This window comes from Mustela nigripes, chromosome 11 (genome assembly GCF_022355385.1).
Source record: "Mustela nigripes isolate SB6536 chromosome 11, MUSNIG.SB6536, whole genome shotgun sequence".
Lineage (NCBI taxonomy): Eukaryota > Metazoa > Chordata > Mammalia > Carnivora > Mustelidae > Mustela > Mustela nigripes.
The window spans coordinates 1,111,833-1,133,203 of NC_081567.1; the positions used below are offsets into that span (position 1 = coordinate 1,111,833).

Here is a 21,371-nt window from a genome sequence, read left to right on the forward strand (position 1 = left end):
ATGGGCAAAGGACCTGAGTAGGCATTTCTCCAAAGAAGCACATGGAAAGTGCTCAACATTATTAGCCATTGAGGAAACGCGAGTCAAAACCAGGGAGAGGCACCAGGATGGCTAGAATCGAAAAGACAGATAATAGCAAGTGTTGGTGGGGATGCACCATGTTGCTTGGGCTCTGGAAGACAGTCTGAGAGTTCTCCAATAGGCTAGACAGAGATACCACCTGACCGCGCAAATATACCCATAGGTGTGTTCCCAAGAGACAGGACAACCCAAGCTCGTGCAAAACCCTGCTTTTGAACATTCACAGCAGTGTTGCTGGTCATGACACAAAGGCGGGGACAACCCGAACGCTCATTTGCTGATAAATGGACGGTGTGGTCTCTCTATGCAAAGGGATCTTATGGCACCATTTCAAGGAGTGAAATTGTGAAATGCATGACATTTAGGACTCAAGAAAACTATAATGTTAAGTGAGATCAGCCAGTCACAGAGGGTCGCACATCGTATGATTCCACCGATGTGAAATTTCCAGAGTATTGAAATCTACAGAGACAGACAAGAAATCAGTGGTTGCCTAGCGTTGGGGGCAGGTGGTTGAAGTAGGGAGTAACTGCTAATGGGCATGGGGCGGGGGTTCCTTTTGGGCTGAAATGTTCTGAAGCTGGATGGTAGTGATGGTTTTACAACTCTGGTAGACTCAAACCCACAGAATTGTACACTTAAATGGGTGAACTGTATGATGCGTAAGTTACACCCCAATAACGGTGTGGGACAGAGGAGTCTGACCTGGTGCTTGGGGACCCCTTAGGCAAGTCTTGGCCGCCTCTTGATGTTCAGTCTTCTCTGTAAAATGGGGCAGGATGATCTGCCTGCCTTGTTACTGTGGGGACCAGATCAGGTGACAGATAGGAACCCATTTCTCAGTTTAATGTTTCATTTGAAGATTTCATTTTGTATTTACATTTATTGCGAACGGAAATGTACGCGCATTATACAAGATTCAAATGGGGACATGGTGGAAAGTCAGCTTCGTTTTCTGGGGTGATGGAAATGTTCAATATCTCGATAGGGGTGGTGGTTACCCAGATGTGAACATTTGCCAAGACTCATAGAACTGAGCCCATAAGAACTGTGAATTTCACTGTCAATAAATAACACATTAAAACATATTTTTAAGTAAACCTCTTCCCTCTCTCTGCTCTGTGTCTCCCAGCACCCCACCCCCACTTTCCAATTTCCCACAGGATGCACAGTTGTTTCTTTGCACACACAAGAAGAGAAAAATTTTTTATATCCCTTTGGTACACAATGTAAAAAAAAAAAAAAGCACTACATACACAGATCTACCCTTGTTTTTTCCCCCTAAAAACATACCCGGAGATAAACTCAAACACTGGGTTGGGAGGGGGAGGGGAGAGAGGCTCACAGTGCTGGTGAGGTACCCGTATGGCTGTGCTGGGATACGGCTAAGTGCCTCTGTGGTCAGCGGATGTTTTGGATCTTTCCAATCTGCTGTTATTATGAAGAGTGTTTCAGTGAGTGACCTTGCGGATAGGATTCTGTCATTTTTCACAATTGTGAGCAGTATCTGGAGGATAGATTCCTAGAAGGAAATGCTGGGCCAGAGGGTATGTGCATTTGGAATTTTGACGTCGTTTCGGAGGTTCCAAGAGTGTCTGCTTCCCTGCACTATGGCAACGGGGTGAGTTATTAAACTTTTTAGTCTGCCCATGTGACAAGCAGAAAATCTCTCAGAGTAATTTTAATTTGCATTTCTGCTGGCAAGTGTGAGACTGGGCCCTTTTTGGTACATTTCAGCATGCTCTTCATTTCTTTTTCTGTTCATAACCTCTGACCAGTTTTTCCCCCTTGGGTATTTTTCTTATTGATTTGTAAAAGCTCTTTATATATGGGGACATGGGCTCTTTGCTTGGGACACAAGTGGCCGTATTGTTTCTTTTGTAGGTTCTACGGATGTTTGTTGTGACTGTAAAACTCTGAGCACAGGGAAAAAATTGTCACTATTTTTCTCTGAGTACCATTTTTTTAGGATAGGTGTGGCAGGGGTTCTGGTCCATATGAGTCCCAGACCCTTGTGTTCCTGCCCCATGTCCAAGCACACCCTTGGGTGACTGATCGACCACCTGGACCAGTTACTTGCAGCCAGGCCATCTTTAGAGGAGAGAAGAGTTGACTATAGGGGGGCAGAGACCTTGGCAAGTCCTCTTTTATTCTGAAAGCATGCTTGATCACCCCCTCTGTGCTGGTGCAGTCTGTGGTACAGCAAGCCCTAGGTGAGTCAGACTCTCCGGCTCCCCGAACTAACTCACAGTCTGGTGAGAAGTCCTGGGTGGCCGGTCCTTGGCTAGGGAGTGCCAGGGCAACTGGGGGCACCGGCACAGATGGAAGGTGGCAGCCCCAGAGCTCCAGGGCCTCCCTTGCTCAGCTCGCCTCTCCCTAAATGGCATGGGCAGGGTGGGTTGGTTTGAATACAAGCAAGAATCTTGCCGTGCTAGTTCCTTCTGAGGGTTGGTCTCCCTGGCAAATGGGACCTGATAAAGGGGCTCACTTGTAGGGTGGCTGTGGGGTGGAACTGAGTTGAAGGGAGCAGCACGCATGTGCCTGACACATGGATGGGCCTGAAACTTACAATTCCTCATGGGCCTGCTAGCCCGTGTGAGGGCGAAGTGTTTGGGGGTACACAGAGCTGGGTACCCCTACGAGTGGCAACAGCAGCGGCGGGTGGAAGCCGGGCTGTGAGGTGGGAGGGGGCGCTGGGGTGTTTCCCACCTGGGCGGTCCTCCTAGCTCCAGGGGGAGGGGGGGGGGGGGGGGGCCTGGCAGGGTGAGATTCGGGCTGTGTTGAGACATGCAGTGTGTGGGTATGCAGTGTGTGTCTACAACAGAGGCTGTGTGGGGGGGCATTCAGGAGGAGTGTCTGAGAGAGAAGACTGAGATCTTGCCTCACAACAGACACACAGAGGGTGGGGAGGGCTGGGGGGGGGTGCTCCAGCTTTATTTAGCCCAGAGAAGGACTCTCTCCAATCTACCCCCTGGGACCCCTCTTCCCAGCTTGAGGGCTGTCTTGCCTTTTGGGGGGCAGCAACCCAAGTCTGCCCTCCCCGAGAAAACAAGGGCATATTTCAAGACCTCAAGGAGCTGGAGAGGGAGTCAGGGGGTGAACGCAGGAAAGGGCCGAATGCCTGGCGGGAGGACAGTTCCTGGGGAACCAGGTCAGGACTTTCAAGGCCCTGGCTCACTGGGCACAAAGGACTAGGGGAAAGGGGCTGCATGCCGGCCAGGGCTACAAAGGAGCAGTGCACCTCCATTAGGGACCTAGGTAAAAGAGACCCCGAGGCCAGCCTCTGTCTCCACGCCTGTTCCCAGGAGGTCTGAGCGCCCCTGCGCCTAGACTCAAGGACAGCACAGCTCCAGACAGTGGCTTCGTCCTTGACCATCAGCCTCTGGTCCAAGAGTCCAAGCGAAAGGTGGTGGCTTCTCCCCCACGCTCCCAACTATCCCCTTTTAGGGTATCACCTGCAGGGACTTGACGAGGTCAGGGGTGGGATAGGAGGAGCACGGAGGGTGGGCGGCCGGCGCAGCAGGCTAGATGTAGTTTATGGGCTGCGGAGAGGCCGCTGGACCGAACCCGGACCAGAGCCCCGCGCCGATCCTCGGCAGGACAGCCTTGGGCCCAGCTGCTCGAAGCCTCACGCGTAGCTCCCACCCCGCCCCCGGCCTCCTCTTGGGGTGGGGGGAAGGGCACCCCAGGGAAAACCCCCTCGCCCTCCAACAGACCCCTCCCCTTTGCCGCGCGCGCTCTCCCAGGCACGCAGTCTGGCCCAGGCGCCTCCCTCCCTTCGCCACCCCGGGCAGGAACGCGCAGCAGGTGCGCAGCGCCGGGGGCGGGGTCCGGGGGTCGTGCTGCGCGCCCGCTGGGGTACCCACTCCGCAGCTCCAACGCCGCGGCTCGGGAAGCGGCGCGCAGGCCGTGCCGGGCGGGGGCGCTCTTGAGCCTGGTTTGGAATTTTTACCCACCGCGCAAGCGGCAAGCTAGGGCAGGGGTGGTGGGCAGTGGGCGGTGTGGTCGCTGGGTGTGGGCTCGGGGCTTCTAGGGGGCTGTGGGTTTAGAACCCAGTTTAGAGGCCAGCCGAGTGATTTCGGATCCCCGGGTATTCCGGAGGCGAATGAAAGGGAAGGGGGGATCGGTGGGAGGGAAGTCTGCCAAACGGAACCTTCCGGGAATCGGAAGGGGCCTGGGTGATCCTGCGCCCCCACCTTCTCCTCAGCTGAAGGTGGGGGTGAGCAATGGGAGGGCTGGGGGGGAGATCAACTATTTGGGGGAGGGCACGTCCCTGAGAGCCCGACCACCCTTTCGCCCCCGCCCCCCACGTGCCTAGCCCTCCTCGTCCCCGGATACGCGCGCCCCTGCGGGCTGTGCATTTGCACTCGCGGACGCGCGCGCCCACACAGGGTCTGACTTCAGGTCAACTTTCACGCGGCTCCCGGGTGTGTGTGCACACGGCCGGGTCCGCACGCGCGTGCACACCCTCCGTCCCCGGTGCCCTCCTCCCGTCGCCTCCCAAAGTCTCGACTCCGAGACCTTGGGGGCTTCAGCTCCAAACGGTGGCCTGGGGCGGGGGACGGGGGCGCGCGGGGCGGGCCAGGAGCAGGGGGCGAGGCAGCCTCTGGGCTCCGCACGCCGCCCCCACAGCGCGATCCAACTTCCCCTCCCGAGGCCCCCTCGGGACACCCCCAGTCCGCCGACGTGCGGGAGCCACACAGCCGCCCGCCCTCCGGCCGCCCCCGCCCGCGTCCCCCGCCCCTCCTCCAGCCCTCCCCGCTTCGGCTCCTACAGGAAACCTTCGATCACGCTCAGAAAGAATGTGCTACAATCTCGGCGCTGCCGCGGCCGATACCGCGCCCGCGCCCGCGCCGGAGCCGAAGCCGAAGCCGGAGCCGAAGCCGGAGCCGCCGCCGCCCCGCCTGCCCGGCCGGCCCCGGGCTCGCAGCGCGCGGTCCCCGCCGCCGCCGCCGCCCCGCGCTCGCCCCGCGCTTGACGCAGTGAGCGCCGCAGCCCGGCTCCCGCCGGCTCCGCTCCGCTCCCGGTCGCAGGCCGAGCCCAGCCCGGCGGGCTCCGGGAGGGGCGGGCAGGGCGCGAGGGGGAGGAGATCTGTCTGGAGCCAGCGAGCCCGGCGGAGGAAGAGGAGGAGGAAGGAGGGGAAGCCGCCGCCGCCGCCGCCGCCGCGCTCCGGGGATCTGGGCGCGCGCGCTCCGCTCGCCGGCGACGGTGGCGCCAGCCCCCGGCCCGCACCCGGGCCCAGGTATGAGGGGGACGGTGGGGGAAGGGGTTACGCGGGGCTGCAGGGGCGGGGGTCCCCTCTGCCGCAGCAGCGGGGCTGGTGGGTCCCCGCCCCTGGGGGAGGCGGGGAAGATGCTCTCCCGGACGTCAGTGGGGGCGGGCGCGGGGTCCCCGGCGGCTCTTGCGGCCCGGGCCGCTCCAGCCCCCGCGCCCTGTCCTGGGCGTCCGCGCCGGGGCCGAGTTCCCCCGCTCGTGTGGCTTCGGTTGCGGCGCTTTGGGTCCGCGATTTCGGGGCACCCCCCAACACACACACCCTGGGTTCCGAGGCGGGCGCACCCGAAGTTAGCGGTCGCCGAGCGCCGGCCGGTCAAACTTCCCTCCCCGACGCCGCGGCCCGAAGGCCCGGGACGCCGGACCCCTCGAGCCAGGAGGCGCCTCGGTGACCCCAAAACTTTCCTGACCGCTGTGAGAGCGAAGGACGGGCTGGGCAGGGAGGGGGACAGGGTGGTCTTGCCTGTGAGTGCGTACTGGTAGCCGCGGTGCCCCAAGTTGGCCCCGGGACTGCTCCCCCAACCTAGAACCCCATCTCGTAGCGGAGGGCGGAGAGGGAGCGGACTAAAGGCGCCTAGCATTCGCGCAGCCAGGATGGGGGAAGCAGCGCTCCTCCCCGCGCTTCTGGAGCCCTGGAAGGGGTGTTGCAGGACACCCGCCCCCCCCCCCCCGCCCCGTTCGCCCGGCTCTGCCCGCAGCTGCCGAGCCCGCGGAAAGGACCGGGTTCGCAGCTATTAATAGGAGCCGGTGACCCAAACCTTTCCAGGCCCTGAAAGCTGCGAAGCTGGGCTTGGCTGCGGGGTGGGGCGGGACCCCAGGCCCGGAACTGGCTCCCTTCCCGGCTCTCATCGTCTCTGTCCTGTCGCTCTTCCCTCCACGCCCCCCCCCATCCCTGCTCTACTCCCGGCCTTTCCATCCCGGTCTTGGGGTGTCCCCCCCAACTTTTTCTCTTCCCAAACTGCACGGTGTGGCCTGTGGCCGCCCAGTCAGTCGGGGGCCCGAGCCAGATTGGCGCGATCTGAGCACAGTCCCCAACAGAGTCCTCCGCCGGATGGGTGTGGGGTTCCTGGGGCCAGATTGCCAGGGATGAGCGGGGATTTCCTCCCATCAGCGCCTCTTCTCCCAGCCTACACAGTGAGCCGCGACACCTTCGAACGCCCCGCCACCCTGCAGGCCGGTTGCTGCCCCATTTGAGGGGCAGTGGGGAGTGGGGTGGTCGCCCCAGGCAGCCTTGGGGCAATGTGGAGGGCATAGGGACTCGCGAAGCTCGGGAGAGGGTTTGGGGGTGTAGCTACAACTGCCTGTGCAGGGGCGGAGGCAGTGTCCTGGGGGCTTCTCTTTCAGCGTCTCTTCCGCACCCCCGAAGGCCCAGGAGGTTTCCGTCTCCTGCCGCCATCCCATCCCAACACTTAGATCCGAGCTTGAGTGGATTTGAGGATTTGGGGGGGGGGGGGGTATGGAATACTTCTTCCCGTCTGCGTATCTGCAGAGCTCAGCTCCCAAGCGGCTTGGGGGTCTTTGTCCCCCGGGCCCGGCCCCGCCCCCTCCATTAACTGGGGGACCCCCAAACGCCTTCTAGCGCTCCCGTGCGGCTCTCGGCAATCTCAGCTTTGGTGGGCGAGGTGTCGCATCCTTTCTCCTTCTCTGGGTCTGGGGGTGGGGTAGGGGGCGTGGATCGCAGTCCTGGGTCCCTGACAGATGTCCTCGCCGCGGCGCCTGCGTCTCTGTAACAGATTTAATGACTTACACGCAGACCGCCAATCGGCGCGGACACGGGGGAGGGGCGACCCAGATGAGACTCAGGGGACGAGGTCACAGCCAGAGGTGCAACCTCTGCTCAGGGTGGGGGACGCAGTGGTAAGGACCCTGACCCTAACCATTGGGCCCCACCTCCTACCTCTGTGCCCCCCATTCTGGGCTTTGCTCTCTGCACCTGCCCACCGATCCTCAATCCTCCCATCCTGCGGTTGAGGGACCTTCCAGCGAGGACTTCAGTCCCGTCCCCCTCTTTGCCCCCCATTGACCTCTGAGTCCCTCCGTGGAGCCCTGACACTGGGCACACATATACTTGCTTCGGGGATGGCCAGTGTGGGTCAAGGGCGGGCTGAGGCCTCTGGCCTCTGCTTGCAAGGCTGCAGAAATGGGCTCATAGCCCTTGCTACAGCGGAGTAGTGAGAAGGTCCTGATGTCAAGTCTGGGCAGGAGCCTAGTACAGTCCCTGGCACGCTGGAGACGTGCATCAAAAAGCCTGCCTATCCTTCTGGAACCAGCGCCGCTTGGCCAGTGTGGGTCTGGGGGAATCAGTCAGAAAGGGAGCGGTGGGTCACCACTGGCAGGGGTTTGCCTCGGAAAGGCTGCATGGGGATCTCTGGTCATTGCTGTGCGTTTTCTGTGTAGAGTGAGGCCAGAGGCTAGAAGGTTGCTTTCTGAGACCTACTAAGAGGGAGGGACCAGGGTTGTCTCTGGGGGAGGATGAGTTTTGCCCCCATTCCAAGTGGCAGCTGGATAGACCTTGTGAACAGCAGGGAGGAGAGGGGAGACTTGTCACCACGCTCTCTGTCCCCTGTGCTCAGGACTGGTATATCTGAGGCTTCCAGTACCTATTTGGTGATAAATGGGGGGCCTTGGCCTCCACCTGCTGGGACAGGAGTGTGGGTAGGGGGCAGCCCAAGGAGAAAGGCTACACACAGCTCAGATGTCCTAAATGGCCTCTTCGCCTTCTTCCCCATGCTTCAGCCCTGACCCTGGAGCCATATTTGAGTGGGGTACACTGACCCCCCCCATGAGGGGCACCAGCTAACACCCCCTTTATGCATCTACCCTCAACAGAGCTCCAGCAGACAGGCAGGAGGGGGCTACAAAGCACAAATTCTGGCCTGGCAGGGGGTGGCCAGCTCAGAACCTGCTCCCCCCTTTCCTGGTCAGCCTTCTGTGCCTGGGCAGGGCTGGGGGGGTGACTCGCCAGTCCATATAGGACTTGCTTGTGCTGTGGACGTTCATTCATATTCCCTTTTCTGTCCCCACACACTATAGGATTTATCTTGATTTGCTGCCTTTGAATTGAGTCAACTCTTTTGTATGCTCGGTGAATTGCCCAGCTGCTGGCGGGGAGCGTGCCGGGGGTACTGAGGCCGGGAATCATAGGCGGGCGGGGACAGGAAGCGGGGAGGGGGCGCTGCCCTGGCGGGGACTCTAGTGAGCTAGCAGGCCTTGAGCTGGGAACCTGGCTGGCCGAGGGGCATGCTCAGGCCTGCCCGGCTGGAGCCAGGAGTCCGGAGGGGTCGGGAGGCTCTGTCCTGGGGGCCGAGGCTGCCCCTCGGCCTCTGCTTTGGATGGGCTGTGTGGCATGGGGCAAACGTCGGGGTCCCTCTTGACTCCGTTTCCTCGCCTGTAATATGCGGGAAGAGGGGCTTCCACACGCAGGTTGTGAGGGTCAAACTGAACGGGAAGAGTGTGGGAGAACCCCCGGAGTCATCCCAGAGGTGGGGGTGAGTGAGAGAAGGAAGGGGAGCTAGGGCTGGGGAGGGGGGCGGCCCTACCTGTCCCCCCTCCTACCGCGTTCTCTGCGCCCAGGTCTTCGTCTTTTCCTACGAGGGCCGGACCCACGGGCCCACGCGGGGCCTGCGAACGCCCTGGCTTGGCTTCATGTGGTGGGGGTCGTGGGTGGCTCAGGTCAGCACCAGCAGTCGCGCGCTCCCCTACCCGCGCGCCGCCCTCCGCCCCCACCTGGATGGGGGAGGAAGGGCAGGAGGGATCGCGAGGAAACCAGCCCTCCTTCGCTTTCTAGTACCCCCTTCCCCGGCCTGCCCCACCCCCCTGCACCCTGCCCCTCCGCCCGGCGGCCGGGAGGGAGGGGAACCGGGCGGGCGCAGGCTCGGAGCCGGACTCGCGCGGGGAGCTAGCGGGCGGGCGGGCGCGGGAGGGGCGGGGGGAGGCGCGGGGCGGGGCGGGGCCGCGCGCGGATCGATGGGCGAAGCTGGGGAGGAATCTCAATCCCTGGAGCGAAGTTAGAGCCTGGAGGACGGCGGCGGCGGCGGCAGGCGCAGCCGCGGAGCGCGGCCCGGCGGCAGGTAAGCGCGGCGCCGGGAGCCCGAGGCGAGCGCGGCGGGCGCCCAGCCCGGGACGCGGGACCCAGCCGGAGCCCGCGCGCTCCCCCTCGCCCCGGGCCCCGTGCGCCCTCGCAGCGTGGCGGGCAAAGTTGGAGGAACTTGGGGCGGGCGCGCGGCTCAGCCGGCGAAGCGGGGTCCGGGTTGGGGTCTTGCTCCCCCCACCCCCGCCCCTGTCGCTGCTTCCCGTCGCACCACTGCTTGCTCGCGTGGTCTTGCTCCTTCTTCGGTCTTCTCTTGGCTGCACCCTTCGCCGTCCGCGGCAGGTCGTGTGCCCCAGAGCTGCTGCTGCTCCCAGCGGCCCACCCTCTGCGGCCTTGGGTCCGCGACCCCGGTGGGTGTCCGCGGCACCATCCCCGCCCGGTCTGCCTTCCAGGCGTCTTGCTTCTCGCCACCCGGCGGCGGGACGGTCCGGGAGCACTCGGGGGAGGGGCCGCGTTCCGTGGTACCCCCCGGGGGAGTTGAAGCCCCGGTGTGGGGGTCGGGGCCTTTGCCTCTGAACTTGGTGAATCTTCTCCACCCCTCCCCCGACCTTGTACCCGTTCTTATTGTCATGGCTTTTGGGGGAGTGCAGCTGAGCCTTCTTGTCCCAGTCTGCTTCTAAAGACAGGCATCTGCTTTTCATCCTTTAAAATCATCGAATCACCTGCTTGAGGGCCTCTGGCATCAAAATCAGACTTCCAAGCATCACCTGCGTGACTTTGGAGGCACATGACTTTGGAGCCTCAGTTATCACATCTGGAAAATGGGGGTAGGATGATAATGTGTAATTTATGGAGGAAACACCACGATGGAGGCTTAACACTGGGAGGGCCCCCGGAGTCCTTTCCTCCAGGCTTGGGAGACCAACCCAGGTTTGCACTGCCCAGCAAAGCCTCAGGTGTGAACTGCTTCTCTTTGGGCCGGTGCATCATGGAGTCCTTGCTTGGATGCAGCTGTAGCTGCCTTTTCCCTGCTATATTGGGCTGAGGGCTGTGCAGAGAGCATTCCCTGGGTCTCAGATCCTACAAGCCTTGGGGACAGAAGCCTTAGAAGTGTGCGGAGTGCACGGAGTTAGGAGAGCAAACCTCTCCACTCTGTCTTTCACAGGGGCCATCTCCAAAGAGACCCCCAGCCTCTGCCCAGCCCCAAAAGGGAAGGAGAAATTGGGGCTCTATTGTTTTAAACCACAGAGACTCTGATCTTTCCCACCTAGGCAGTCCCCTGGCCTCCCCTGCCCTGGGTCCTTGCAGCTTTCAGCTTTTAACTGAACAGCCTTGCGGGGTGGGGGTGGGGGGCGCAGAATCATTACCCCATGCCAGGTTTGTGCTCCACTTTGTCTGAAGAGGAGAAAACCCCAGAACTAGAGAGACAAACTTCAGACAGTGGGGCTTGTTAGAAGGGAATGCCTGTCTTTACTCTGGGTTTAGGGTGTTGGAAACAGGCCAGGACCCAAGCCAGCACTTTGGTCCCTCGTATTCCTGGGCACATGCCCCCGGATTGGGGGTGGGGGGCTCTGAACACCTTCCAGTGGACAGACGATGTCGGAATCAGAAAGGTTGGGAGCCATGAGTTCCTGGCATTGGCTGGACCCTCTCCTGGGGACAACTGTGCAGCCCTCCTGATGGTGATAGGCTGGTCGCCTATGTGGGATTGCCGAAAGCAAGCAATTCTCGACTCTCAGAAAAGCCGGGATAGGCACCTTATCTGAAGGCCTGGCAAACGGGGTTGCGGGGGTGGTGGTGTATGCCTTCACCTGTGGCCAGAGGAAGGGAGGAAGAACAATGTCCCTTTCCTCATCAGCCCCATGGAACTCTCTGGAAAGCTCAGAAATTCTTCCAAATGCCTTTGGAAGCAGGTGCCTCACACCTGGCCTGGGGAGAGGCTTCTGCTCCCCGCCCCCCCAAGGAACAGGTGGTCGTAGTCCCTAGAAGAGCCTAGGGCCAGAGCCTGGACCTTCTCTTAGACTCCGGGATTTGACTCTTTGGACCCTAAATGTCTCCTCGTCAGCATCACCTGTTTCAGGGAAGAAGCATTAGGCCAAAACTGTGGCCGTGACTCAGGTCAACGGAGTGAAATGGAACTGTCAGCCTGGGTCCCACATCTGTGTGTCTCTAGCACGCACACGTGTGCACACATGCACACACACCCCATTGTAGGTTTCAGAGGGGTTTTCTAAACACCCAGGAGCCGGGGCCCCTGCCCCACCTCCTGTTTCTTCCCCCTTAGGGGCCCAGGGCCAGTCAGCAAAGGACCCTGTTCCCAAGGATGTCGAAGCAGCAGGGAAATTGAGCAAAGCTGCTTGGATTTGGGGTGTTCGTGTATCTCCGTAGGAAACAGGCAGACCGACCCTGTGGATGCCCACCGAGTGGGTGGCGGAGAAAACATACAGAGGGAGGACACAGGATAACAAATGCCCATGAGTGACAGGCAGGAGATAGATCTCTGGGGCCGGGTGACAGGGCCATAAATTTCCGGGCGTGAACCTGGAGCGGCTGTGGTATTGCCGCGGACGCTGGATCCGTTTATCATCTCCGCGGTCCCTGCCGTGACCCCCAACAGCGCCCTTCCCTTTTTGTTTGTCGTGGATTCTGATTTCTTCCAACACAGGCTCGGGTGTCCGCTGGCCTTGGGTGTGTGGCCGACGGTGCCGCCCACGAGGCTGGGGGGACTGGAGCTCTGACGTGGAAGGGACCTTGCCGCCATCCATCCCAGCACCTGCTGTACATGTGGGGAGACGGAGGGCGGGCTGTTGTCTGAGGTTGCAGAGTGAGTGGGGGCAGAGAGGGTGGTAAAGGGGTCCAGTCTCTGTGTAGTGGTTCTGGGCTTACTGGGCGGGCATGGATAGCCTTCACGGCTAGGGACAGCTCCTGTTCCCTGTGCACCCCTGACCTCCCAAACCCCCTGTGCCAGCCGCTGGCCCTGGAGGGGAGCAGGAATGGGGTGGAGCTGTGGCCGCTCGGTTCCTTTCTCTGGGCCTGCCTGTCCCTCGCCCTCCACCCCACCTGCCCAAGTCCGGCAGGCTGAGACCTGGCTTCGTCAAGCTCTCCTGGGGAAGAGGAGAGGTTATAGGGACTATCCTGGGACCTGGTGACCGTATGGGGGCAGCCCTTCGAGCTGGAAAAGTCCCTGAAGGTTTGCTCAGCAAATATATTGAGGACCTACTGTGCTCTCTGCCTGGAGCCTTGGGACGAGACTGCGACAGAGCTCTGCTGTTGGTGGGGCTTGTGTCCAGGGTGGGGACCCATATCGTAGACACAACCATACAAACGTACACACGCAGGCCTATCTTCCAGAAGGGTCTAGCATCAGCTAGAGGTCACACAGCTACAGGGGGGTGGAGCAGGGCTGGAATCCTCCTGCGAGGGAAGCAGGACCAGGTAGGTGCTTGCCTCCTCCAGGCTGGCCTCAGGCTTAGAGACTAAGCAAGAACAGAGAACCCAGGGCAGCAGGGGCTAGGGTTGACCACTTTCTTAGGGTCAACAATGGGCAAAATTTGGCTCCCTGCTCTGGGGGAGCAGTGGGGAGACTGAGTCACAGAGGCTGGCCCAGCGTCTGAGTACTGGGGCCAAGGCCACACTGAGGCCTTTCAGTGGCAGCCTCCACCCCTCCCTGCCCAGACCCTGGGGCTGTTCCATGGCACTGTCTGTGACTCAGCCTCCCTTCCTGCCTGACAATGAGCCTTAGTTCCTCAGAATTAATGGCCAGCCTTGCCTTCAGGGTTTCCCTCCTCTGTGAGCTGGCCTCCAGCTCCTCCTTGGGGGACTGCCCTGCCCTAGGTCTGGGGGCTCCCAGAAGAGGGGTTGGGCCAGCCCCCTAAATGGCGGGCAGGATTTGGATGACCTAGAAGAAAGGAGCAGACATCTGGGCTCAGAGGCCTTTGGGGGAGCAGTGAGCGGAGCTGGGGGAGGGGGCGGACCCCACACCAAGGCCTGAGGATGCCGTTCAGGGCACCTCCCTCCGCCAGGATGGGCTCCCACGGCCATGGGGCTTGGCGCCCCCCCATCAGCAGCCCTCAGTGTGGGTCTGTGGCACTCCACGGTGCCTCTGATTTGGCCCTTCCGTATAACAGATGGGGAGACTGAGGCCCAGATAGCACAGCAGGCCGGTGTCAGAGCAGATGGGGGTGTCCGGGCTCAGCCCTGCATCTTGCCTTCGCTCTCCCTTGCAGTGAGTACGGGGTCTTTGCACGGCTTCCCTGCCTCCCAGATGGGGCTGCGGAGGCCCTGCCTGCTGCTCTGTGGGGTGAGGGTCAGGGTGTGCACATGCATACTGGCCTGTGGGCCGCAGCCCCCCTTTAGGTCAGCTCTCTACTGTCTGCCCCTCCAGTGGCTACTTCTGCAGGTCGGCGTTTAAGAAGCCCGGGGCCCTGAGAGCCGTCTGTGTCTGCAGATGGGCACCGTGAGGCAGGAGCCCTGGGCCGTTCCTGGAGACGTGCGGGGGGAGGGCAGCCTGGAGGCTCCCCTGTGTTCACCGACAGAATCTGATTTTGTTTCCAGCAGGATCCAGCCAAGGCACCTCCCTGTCATTAGATCCCTTTAGTTTAAAAACCACGGAGACACAAGGGCAGGGCATCATGCACTGCCCCCCGCTCAGGCATGAGGACCGTGCAACTGGCTGGGGGGGGGGGATGCTAGGGGGAGAACAGCAATTAGGCAGCGGGCTCTTGGGGGCCCTGACAGCACACTGTCTGAGCCATGGGGAGAGGCTGCAGACAGGCAGATGTCGGCTCCTGGCCCCTCCCTAAAGGCCACATCTACCAACCCGTTCCCCCACGCCCATCCCGGAAGCCCAAAGGGCCGGGGACCCCCCAGATGTGTGTCATGAGCCTGTCCTGGGCCTCCCCGCCATCTGCACTGAACGGTATGCCCTGCCTCTGAGCGCCCTCAGAAGCTTCTGGAAGGACCCGGCTGCTGGTCAGGGGTTGGGGGGTGGCTGAGCCTGGTGCTTTCATCTGTCAGATGGGTTCTGAAGCACAGCCCGGTCTTCGGATGCTGGGGCTGGGGTGTCACAGGCCCTGGGCAGGAGGCCCAGGTTGTGCGGTGGCTTTCCTCCTCTCCTGGAGCCTGGTGTTCTCTGTGGTGGGAGGGCAGCTGGGCTCAGCGTCCAGCTGAGTGTGAAGGGATGTGAGCTCCGTGGAGGACAAAGTTGCTGCCACTCACGGGGCCCCCAGAGCCTGTTTTCTCCCGTTGGGGCCTCAGCCCCACAATCCTAGCTTCCTCGGGGAGGCCTTGGCTCGGCTCTAGTGTCCCTCTGTGCCCTGCCGTGCAGAGGCAGGGACAGAGGGTGCCGGGGAAAGGGCCAGGAAGTGCGAAAGCCCTGGGGAGCAAGGTGCCTGGTGTTGGAGGAGGGGCAAGACCAGCGGGCCAGCCACCAGGAGCAAGAGGCCGGTAGGCGGGGTCAGGGGGCCCCCCACGTCTGGAACGGTGGCAGAGCTCTGGGAAGAGCTGGGTCCCTTTCTGTTTGCCTTGGGGAGCTTTTAGGGGAGTTCGAGCAGTAAGCAACGAGGATAGCTTCTCTGTTTAAGGGATCCCTCTGGGGGCAAAGGCAGGGTTTTAGGGGTGCGAGTGGGAATGGGGCACCCAGCTGGGAGTCTCTGATGTCTGGGAGAAATGGGGTGGCCCGAATCAGGCTGATGGCACTGGCGATGGAGAGACAGAGGCATAGGCTGCCTGTGTTTTGGCGTCACCTAAAAAATCAGAGCTGCGTTCCTATAGAGAAGGATATCCTGTAAAGCGAACCGTTGCCTATGAGTGTCCGTTATGAAATGAGGCATGCATTGTGCAGGGAACCGGATTGTGTAAAGCAAATCTTCTTGGCCCTTTGACATCCATTAGCATTTCAGAGAGATCTTTCCATGGGAGCTGAACGCCCCCCCACCCCCGCCGACACAGATGGGTAGGAGGCCCCCCAGGGTGGACGTGGTGCCCAGCCCTCAGGGGGCCGGGTGCAGGTGAAGTGCCAGAATGTTCGTGGCCACGGGCAGGTGAGCTTCCCCTTGGAGACACGCTCCTCAGGTCTGGGTTTGTGAGCGATCGCCTGTGTGCCGGGGCGTGCATTCTGTGTGCACGTGTGTGTATATGCGCTCACACACGCATCTGCACCACAGCCACCTAGGGGAGCTGCCCCCTCTACCTCCCAAAGAGGAGCAGGAAGCGGCTGTCGCCCGACGAAGGGCACCTTCCCGGCCAAGTCCTCGGGCTCAGGGCTTAGATGCTGGGACATGAATTTGTTGTCTGCTCTTTTTATTTTTTGCAAATTCAGTAGAGCAGACCGAGGGTTTAAAATGAAGGGTGCCTGTCGGGCTCCTGGAGGCCCCCCGCTCGGACTGCCCGCGCCTGTGGGCCTGGGGGAGGAGGGCAGGCCAGACGCGGGCCTTGGAGGCGTCTGCCGTCTGACAGACACAGGCTTATTTTGGTGTCCTCATTATGCTGTCCTCACAGAGAAAGAACATGCTAGGTCTAAAGGAACGTGATTCGCCAGAGACAGCTTTTTAGAAAAACAACTCACCAGAAACCCAGTGTTGCCACCGGCCTTAATCCATACTCGTCGGGGCTGAAGTGGGCAGCTGTGCCCGGAAGGCCAGGACACCCACGCTCTGCCAGGCACAGCGCACACGCGTGCACACACGCATGCACTTACACAGGGCACCTCTCCCACGCTCGTGTGCAAGCACACCACATGCTCTCATCTCTCCGGTGCACGTGCAAACCTGCCAGCCGGCTCTCACTCGGACACAGGTGTGGGGACACATGCACACTCACGCCCAGGCCCTGGACGAGTCTGAAGCCGTCGGCACCGGCTCTGGGGTTCTTGAGCACACGCACTGCCGTGCCCAGCCGCGTCCTCTGTCACACCCCTGTGCCGTTGGACGTGGTGCTGAAGTTTCCACACATCTTCGTGCAACCCCCCCAGCGTGCTCCAGCAGGCACACACGCCAGGTGTGCTCACGCCGTGTGTGCCGATGCACACACAGGGGTGCATTTCTCTCTGGCAGGGCTGGGAGGAGGGCTCCAGTGTGCCGCTGGGTCCGGGGCTGTGGGGAAGCCCAGACTCTTGTGACGCCGGTGCCTCCCCGCTTACACAGCCGGGAGGGGACAGAACCAACCACACAGCACTTACAGCTCCCACCGTCTTGTGAGGGGAAATGTCTGCAAATTCTGAATTCGGGGGACAGTCCCCATTTGGGGGGGGACAGGAGATGGGAGGTACTTGATGGGAAAGGGGAGAAGCTGGGCCATGCTTCAGAATCAGAGCTTTGGGGCTGTTCCAGCTGGGGACCTGGGCTGGGAGGGGCAGGGACTCAACCCCTGGTGCTCGGCCGCAGCTGTCTGGCTTCCTCAGCCACCAACCCCCTGTCATCTCCCAGCAGCTCAGGACCCTTCCCTCCTGTCCTACCTGCTGACCCTAACCTCCATCTCAGGGGGGCTCCTGCAGCCACAGGACCTTGCACCCCGTGTGCTTAGCTCACTCACAGGCCATGCACCCCGGTCATCTTCACAGGGACAGGGAGGGAGGGGCTGTGTGCCCATTTCACAGACGAACAGACTAAGGAATGAGCCGGTGACTTGGGCCAGGCTTGCTGCTCACCAGAGCCCAGATCTGCCCATCACAGACACCTCCCACCCCAGCCCACTGCAGCTGGCCCTCTGCCCATTTTACAGATGCATAAGCTGAGCCTCTCTGAGGAGGGGGAAGAGTCACTGGTTGTTGACAGCCTGGAGCTGGCTCTGGCCCTCGATGTGGAGGAACCAGGGCCCTGGGCGAGGGGCCGCAGGAGGTGCTGGTGGGGCCCAGGCCACCCCCTCTCCACCCCGCCTAGAGTTCTTTGTCGGACATGGTCAGCAGGAGTCCGGGACCGAGGCAGCCTTGGATTTCGATGGTGGGGAAGCAGCCAAGATTGTAGGGAAATGACCCCGAGGTCATGTTTGGAGTGAAATCCTAAGGGGGACAGGGCAGCAGAGGCCGATGGCCTTTGGTGACTCGTACGGTGTTCTGGAGGGACTCTGGTGGTCAGGAAGGCCGGGTCGAGCAGAGGCTGCGTGGTGTGCGTGCAACGTGGCCTTCAGCCACTTGTCGGAGGGATCATTCACCTACTGTGACATTGGAGGTGCGCGAGCCTCCTGGGGGGTGCTCCTCCTGGTTTCCGCACACTAGCAGAGGTCCTCCCAGAGGTCCTTGTCCTTGAGCACTCTGCCCCCCTGGCAGGGACCCACGCTCTCTCTATAGACTCCCCTTTTCTGGACATTTCCTATCAGTTGAATCCTATAGCATGTGGCTTCCTTCCCATTTTCCAGGTTCCCGAATCCGTAACCCAGGGTAATAGCTTGTTTACTTTTGGGGCTGAACAGGATTCCATTTTTTGCTGTACCGGGTTTCATCTATCTATGCGCAGATCTCCGGCGTTGGGATGGTGTAGAGTTTGGGACAGGCATGAATGATGCTGCTTCCTTTGGTGTAGAGGCTTGGCGTGGACGTGTGTCTTCATTTCTCGGGCAGGGTCCCTGCGGTGGGACTGTCCCATTGTATGGTAAGTTCGTGTTTAAATTGTTAACATGCGGTCAAATGATTTTCCCATCAACACAGTTGAATGTTTTTCATGCACTCATGAGATATTCTTCTTACTTTTTGGATACAATTTCTGTTGAAATCTTTTGCCCACGTTAATTTGTCTTACTGAGTTTCGAAACCATTCAAAAGCATTGAGTGAATTCTTTCTACATTTCGGATACAAGTCCTTTATCAGAAGTATGACTTGCAAATACCTTATTCCCAGTCTGTAGCTCATCTTTCAGTGTTTTAAAGGTGGCTTTTAGAAGTTTTTATTTATAGTAGACTCTGCTTTTGTCCATTTTTTTTCCCTTTACTGTGTTCCGTTCTCATTTTTGGTACTTGAGAATTCTTTGCTTAACCCAAGGTCACCAAGATTTTCCTCTACATTTTTTGTTGTTGTTCTATGAGTTTTAGAGTCTTAGTTCTTGCATTTGAGTCTGTTGTCTATTTTTTTTTCCTAAAGATTTTATTTATATATTTATTTGTCAAGAGAGATAGAGCCCAAGCAGAGGGAGGGGAGCAGGAGAGGGACAGGCAGGCTTCCCGCTGAGCAGGGAGCCCAATGTGGGACTTGATCCCAGAATTCTAGGATCATGACCTATGTTTCACCGACTGAGCCACCCAGGAGCCCTGCTGTTGTCCTTTTTTTTTTTTTTTTTTTTTTTTTTTAGAGCGAGAGAGAGCAAGAGCACACAAGCAGGCAGGCAGAGAGGCTGGCAGAGGCAGAGAGAGAAGCTCCTGCCGAGCAAGGAGCCCATGTGGGACTTGATCCCAGGACTCTGGGATCATGACCCGAGCCGGGCGGCAGCTTAACCCACTGAGCCACCCAGGCGTCCCACTGTTGTCCTTTTTGAAGTGACTATTTGGGCACAGTGTGTAAAGGTCTGAGTTTAGTTTTCGGTATATGGAGACCTGATTGTCCCCACACCATTTTTATTGAGGACTAACTTCTCTGCATGAAGGACTCTGGGTAGCATGAGGGTAAAGGTTTGTTTGTGGGGTCTTGCTTCTATTCCACTGATGCTCCTGTCTGTTCTGATGTCTGAACAGGCTTGACAGCATCGTGGTCAAGTTTTTCAAGTGTGTAATGTAAATCTTCCACGTTTGTTTTTCTTCCTGAAAAACTGTTCTGGTTATTCTAAGTCCTTTGCATTTCCATGTAGACTTAAGGATCAGATGGTCAATTTCTTTTTTCTTCTTCATTTTTAGAGAGTGAGAGTGGGGGAAGGGGGAGCAGGGAGTAGCAGAGGAGGAGAAATCCTCAAGCAGACTCCCCACCCAGTAGGGAACCCAATGTGGGGCTCTGTCTCATGATGATGAGATCATGACCTGAGCCGAAACCTAGGGTTGGATGCTTAACCTACTGAGCCGCCCAGGCCTCTGAGTTGGTCAATTTCTTAGATAATTTAGATGATTTAGAAATTGAGAACAATTTAGGGGAAAAAAAAGGCTGCTAGGATTTTGATGGGCCCATGTTTAATTTATCTGTCAATTTGGGTATATTAAGTATCCCAATCCATGAACATAGAATGTCTCTCCATGAATTTAGACCTTTAATTTCTCTTAGCAATTTTTTGTTTTCCATGTGCAAGTCTTGCTAATTAAATCTCTTTTATTAAATTTATTCCTCAATATTTTTTGATACTATTGTGAGTGGAATAATTTTCTTAATTTCATTTTCAGATTGTCTGTTACTACTACCTAGGAATAAAATTGAGTTTGATATATTGATCTGTTACCCAACGGTCTTGCTAAATCTAGTTATGAGCTAGTTCCAGTGGACTTTTTGTGGACTCCTTCGATTTTTTTCGTACAAGATCATGCCATCTGCAAATAGGAGAGTTTAACATCTTCCCTTTCAAACTAGATTCCTATTATTATTTTTCTCATCTTACTGTAGTTGGTAGAACCTACAGAATCATGCTGAAAGGCAGATGTGCTTTGCTATTGGCCCTGGCTCTACAGGGAAAGCGTTTGGTTTTCCACTGTTAAGTAAGATGTTGGTCATGGTTTTCATAGATGGTCTTTTTGGGCTGAAGAGGTGCCTTGTACTCCTGGTTGTGCGGTTTTATCACATGGGTGCTGGGTTTGGTCAGGTGATTTTGTTTTGTTTTGGTTTTTGCTTCTGCAACATGGTCATGGGGTTCTTGTCCTTTTGTCTATAGTCGTGTGATATGGGACTGGTTGATTTTCAGACACCAGCCCTAAACCTAGCCTAACTTGCCTTCCTGGGATAAGTGCCACCTATATAATCCTCTTTATATGTTGATGGATTTGGTTTCCTAATCGTGAAGGATTTTTGCACCTATGTCCATCAGGGATATCAGTCTGTTCTTTTCTTATGATGTCTTTGACTGGTTTTGGTATCAAGGGAAAAAAATGCCAGTCTCAGAGAATGAGTATGGGTTTTCTTCCCTGTTCTTTTCTGAAAGAGTTTGTTAAAGTTCAATATTATTTCTTTAAATATTTGACAGAATTTACCACTAAAGTCGCCTATGCTTGGACTTTTCTCGTGGGGGTATTTTAAATCATTCATTTAAAAATGGTTTAAATCTATCCAGGTTTTCTTGCATCCGTTTTGAAAATTTTTGTCTTTTAGGAATATTGTACTTCATCTAAGTTGTCTAACTTGTTGGCATCAGGTTGTTCATAATATTTCTTGAACCTCTCTTTAATTTCTGTAGGACTGGTAGTGATGTTTCCTCTTTACTAACTGCTTTTATAACTTTTATAACTTATAACTTATAACTTTTATAACTTATAACTGCTTTTATAACTGCTTTTATAAAATCCTAGCAGCCTTTTTTTTTCCCTAAATTGTTCTCAATTTCTAAAGCGGTCTTCTCCCGCTCTCCATTCTTGGGCAGTCTAGCTAAAGGTTTCCCATTTCTGTTGATCTTCTAAATTAACTGAATTTTGGGTTCATTGATTTTTCTCTATTTTCTTCTGTTTTTTATTCCATCAATCTCAGCGTTATCTTTCTTTTTTCTTTCTTTCTTTTTTTTTTTTTTAAAGATTTTATTTATTTGAGAGAGAGAGATAATGAGAGAGCATGACCAGGGAGGAGAGGGAGAGGCAGACTCCTGCCAAGCGGGGAGCCCAACATGGGACCTGGTCCCAGGACCCTGGGATCTTGACCTGAGCCGAAGTCAGACACTCAGCCATTGAGTCACCCAGGCTCTCTGTTTCTTTATTTTATTTGCTTTGCATTCAGGTTCCTCTGGTTTTCTTTCTTTCTTTCTTTAAAGATTTTTAAATTTTATTTATTTGACAGAGAGAGATCACAAGTAGGCAGAGAGGCAGGCAGAGAGAGAGAGAGGAGGAAGCAGACTCCTTGCTGAGCAGAGAGCCCAATGTAGGGCTGGATCCCAGGACCCTGGA

The 21,371-nt window shown here is 57.6% G+C and overlaps 1 protein-coding gene across 4 annotated transcripts in view; it reads left to right on the forward strand.

Annotated features, from left to right (window-relative positions):
- The first annotated feature begins 5,156 nt into the window (after positions 1 to 5,156).
- Positions 5,157 to 21,371, forward strand: part of ELFN1 (extracellular leucine rich repeat and fibronectin type III domain containing 1) — a 68,284-nt gene continuing 52,069 nt past the window's right edge. Inside the window, exon 1 of one of the 4 annotated variants that reach the window (XM_059414282.1) lies at positions 5,157 to 5,323. The gene's annotated coding sequence lies outside the window, so the exon portion shown is untranslated. Of the gene's footprint in view, positions 5,324 to 5,475; positions 5,767 to 8,649; positions 8,841 to 9,373; positions 9,423 to 21,371 lie in introns of those variants that run through there. The other 3 variants (XM_059414284.1, XM_059414283.1, XM_059414285.1) reach the window with 3 other exon arrangements.